Source organism: Colobus angolensis, unplaced genomic scaffold (assembly GCF_000951035.1).
Source record: "Colobus angolensis palliatus isolate OR3802 unplaced genomic scaffold, Cang.pa_1.0 Scaffold645, whole genome shotgun sequence".
NCBI lineage: Eukaryota > Metazoa > Chordata > Mammalia > Primates > Cercopithecidae > Colobus > Colobus angolensis.
In genome coordinates, this window is record NW_012120099.1 from 183,669 (window position 1) to 188,135 (window position 4,467).

Here is a 4,467-nt window from a genome sequence, read left to right on the forward strand (position 1 = left end):
TATTTGCTATTTTATTTCCTAAGGTGAATGCTATGTTGTTTTCTAAATCTTTTTGTATGTTTTTTATGTCACAAGAGTATTTTTAAAAGAAAAGGTTAGGTACTCATGACATCATCAAGGCACTGGATCAAGTCTTACCAAGTTATAGAAGCCAACATACCCTATAATTGTTTCAGCCAGTAGGAGTATGATTTGTTTGTTGCTGTAGTCAGAGGCTCATAAGAGATCTGCTCTCCTCCATGAGGCCTCACCTAACTACTGCAGATCTGGAATAGCCTTGTCTCTCACATGCTATAAACTATGATGGCTTTCACTTGGTTCAACATCGTGTATATTTATCCCCTAAGTATTTCGTGCATTTATCCACCACAAAATAATAACAATAACAACAATATATACCATTTATTGGGTGCTTTCTGTGTGTCAATAACACAGTGCTTAACTTTGTCACATCCAAGTACTAACCAGGCCTGACCCTGTTTAGCTTCTGAGATCAGACAAGTTCGGGTTCATTCAAGAGGGTATGGGCATAGACTCAGCACTTCACTTTCTACATCCATCATTTTAAACCATTCTCACTATTACTAACTCTGTTTTTGCACACAAGGAAACTGTAGCTCAGAGATGCTAAATTATTCATCCAAGGTCACACAGCAAAAAAACAATGCTAAGCCCAATTGTTTTCTGTCAGCTCCTCAAAGCAGGAACCTGTCTGCTTTCCTACTTTCCCCACCACAACCTGAGGCTAGGTCCAGCAGTGTGAGCTGATAAAGCAACAGACTGCCCCCTGAGGTTGTTCAGAACAGAGCCTTGGTGACAAGGACCAGCTGCAGGGTGGATGAGCAGGGCTTCCCATTGGTGAAGGCTGCACTGGCATGGCTCCGGAGAGCCTATTGGCCTCATTGTGCACTCATGGGCCACAGCGGTACCATCCTCTGGGTCTCCATCTGACCCCAGCCACAGGCACTCAGACTCTCTGGAGCACTTGCTACCAGTTCCCACTAGGTGTCTCCATTACTGTATTTTTTGGCTGCTCAAAGGCGAACCAAGGCCACTTACTTAAAACTATTCAAATCCGGATAAACGGGCTGCCTGGAATTCTGAGGTGGCTTCAGAGAAACCAGACTCCTGTAGCCAGAACCTGTGGGCTTGAGAAGAAGATAAAGTAACTTACATTTATTGAAGGCCTTTTGCACATCAGCCAGTTTACATACCTTAATATTAACAATAGTCAACACTAAGTAATGCTTTGTATGCACAAAACACTGTCATGTGCTTTTTGCAAATATTAACGCACTCATACCTCATAACAACCCATAAGGACAGAGGTATGAAGGGTTAAGTAACTTGCATAAGGTCACACAGCTAGTACACAGCATGGTCATTCGGATCATTCAGGCCTTATAACTACCCTGCAAAATACATGTTGTTATCCCTATTTTGCATATGTGGAAACCAGGCTCAGAAAAAGTAAGAGACACAACGTTATACAGCAAGACAGTGGCCGAAGCAGAATTCAAACTTAGATCTATTTGGCTCAGGCCAAAATATGAGTTAGCTCTATTCCCTGGGAAGGAGTGAAGACCAGATTATAGGGAGGATCTTGTGTCCTTGGCCTCACATGTGTCACACACACAGCCCTGCAGACTCCACAAAGGACTGTGCAGACCCACTTCTCTGTAGAAAGGGCTGAGATGTTCTGAACTCTACCAGGAATTGCTTTGAAAGTAAGGGAGGGGCGACGAAATGTCATCTTTGCATGTAAAACCCCTCTATGGATATGTAAAAAAGAAGCAACTCCCCACTCCAATTCAGGAGGATGAAGGAGAATTGCCTTACAGGGAGTAGGTTTTGGTTGAAGCTAACAGAGGTTGCCATAGGTGGGATCTGAGGGTATCTGTGGAAGGCCTCAAAATTGCTCCCTTTAGACTGGTTAGCTTCACTGCTGAATTCTATGACTTTTAAAGAACTAATACTATTTTTTTCTCCAACTATTCCACAAATTTGAAGGGGAAGGAATTCCTCCAAATTCATTCTACAAGACCAGCATTACCCTGATGCCAAAAGCAGACCAGGACACAACCAAAAAAGAAAACTATAGGCCAATATTCCTGATAAACACAGTTGTAAAATTTCTCAGCAAAATACTGGCAAACTGAATCTAACAGCATATCAAAAAGATTATATACCACGATCAAGTTGCAAGGATATTTCAACATATGAAAATCACTAAATGTGATAAATCACATCATCACAATGAAGGACAAAACCATATGATCATTTTAATAGATGGAGAAAAAGTGCTTGATAAAATACAACATCATTTCATGATAAAAACTCTCAACCAACTAGGTATAAAATGAACATACCTCAAAACAATAAAGGTTATATATGACAAACCCACAGCTAACACATTAGTACTAATATTATACCGAATGGGGAAATGTTGAAAGCCTTTCCTCTAAGATCTGGAACAAGACAAGGATGCCCACTTTCACCACTGTTATTCAACATAGTACTTCAAGTCCTAGCCAGAGCAATTAAGCAAGAGAAAGAAATAAAAGGAATCCAAATTGGGAAGAAGAAATTCAAACTGTCCCCATTTACAGACAATATGATTTAGAAAAACCTAAAAACTCCACCAAAAAACTGTTAGAGCTAACAAACAAATTCAATAAAGTTGCAGGATACAAACTCATCGTACAAAAAGCATCAGCATTTCTATTTGCTAATAATGAACAATCTGAAAAAGAAAACAAGAAAGCAATCCCATTTACAATAGCTAGGAAAAAAACAAACCCAGAAGTAAATTTAACCAGAGGTGAAAAATCTCTACAATTAAAACTATAAGATACTGATGAAAGAAAATTGAAGAGGACACAGAAAATGAAAAGATATTACATGTTCATAGATTAGAAGGATATTGTTAAAATGGCCATACTGCCAAAAGTGATATACAGATTCAATGCAATCCCTATCAAAATACCAGTAACATTCTTCCCAGAAACAGAAAGAACAACCCTAAAATTTATGTGGAATGACTGAAGACCCTGACTAGTCAAAGCAATCCTGAGCCAAAAGAACAAAGCTGGAGATATCACACTACCTGACTTAAAAATATACTACAGAGCTATAGTAGCCAAAACAGCATGGTGCTGGCTTAAATACAGACACATAGACTAATGGAAAAGAATAAATTAAGAACCCAGAAATAGCTCTTTGGCCCTGAGGTCCTACAAGAGGCCGGAGGAGTACAGGTACTCAGGGAGGCTGTGCAGTCCCAGGCCTATATTGATCACCACATCCTGCTTGGAGCCACACTTGGAGCCGTGCACCAGCTAGATGTTGGCACGGTTGCCCGACTCATAGAAGTGTTCTTGAATCCAGAAGATACTACCACCTAGAGACTTGTGGGCATACCACTCAAGTGCGAACATCTGGGCAGCGGTGCAGCCAGGCAGATGCCTTTCAGAATTTGCCCACTCATCTAGTATAACTAGTTCTGATGGCTGGGAATAAATGAAGAGGAGGATGTGCTGCTTATACCTTTAATATTGAGGCTGTTGGATTTAGCAAAGGTGAAAAGTTACCTTATGTAGTGTTGAAACCACTCCCACTATTTCCTGATGCAGATTATCAATCGGTGGCACTGAAAACAGAAGATGAAGAGTATATACTGGCTTTGAAACAGGAGTTGAGAGAAACAATGAAAATAACGCCTTATTTTATTGAAACACCTGAAGAAGGACAAGATATTGAAAGGTATAGTAAAAGATACATGAAGGTATATAAGGAAGAATGGATACCAGATTGGAGAAGACTTCCAAGAGAGATGATGTCAAGAAATAAATGTAAAAACACAGGCCCAAAATCCAAAAAGGCAAAAGACGCAGGCAAAGTCACTTCACTCACTAATACTTCAGATGTGTTGAAAAAAATTGAGGATTGGAAAAGAAAAGTGATGGTGAAAAATCAGATGAGGAAAATGAAGAGAAAGAAGGAAGCAAAGAGAAAAGTAAAGGTGATGATGATGATGACGATGATGCTGCAGATGAGTAGGAATATGACGAAGACGAGCAAGAAGAGGAAAATGACTATATTAATTCATACTTTGAAGATGGAGATGATTTTGGCACAGACAGTGATGACAACATGGATGAAGCAACCTATTAAGCATGAAATTTTTCCGAAAATATTTTTATGATGCAGCTTCTAAACATTTGGACAGATTTGTTTTCCATTGTTTTCCAATAAGGAATAAGCATTTTTGTTTCTGGTTTTTTTTTTTTTTGACAAATATTTGTTACCAAAATATGCAAAACCACTTTGAGTTTACATACTAGTTAACTTACATATTAGTCCCTGACATATTCCAAACACCTCTGCCATCTCTCTTATGTACTCTTGTGGATTTTTTTGTATTATTTGAATATGAATGTGTATAAAGAATTTTTGCTCTCTGAATCT

At 39.1% G+C, this 4,467-nt stretch overlaps 1 pseudogene; it reads left to right on the forward strand.

Moving 5' to 3' along the window:
- The first annotated feature begins 3,505 nt into the window (after window positions 1-3,505).
- Window positions 3,506-4,173, forward strand: LOC105527727 (annotated as a pseudogene).
- Window positions 4,174-4,467: the final 294 nt, after the last annotated feature.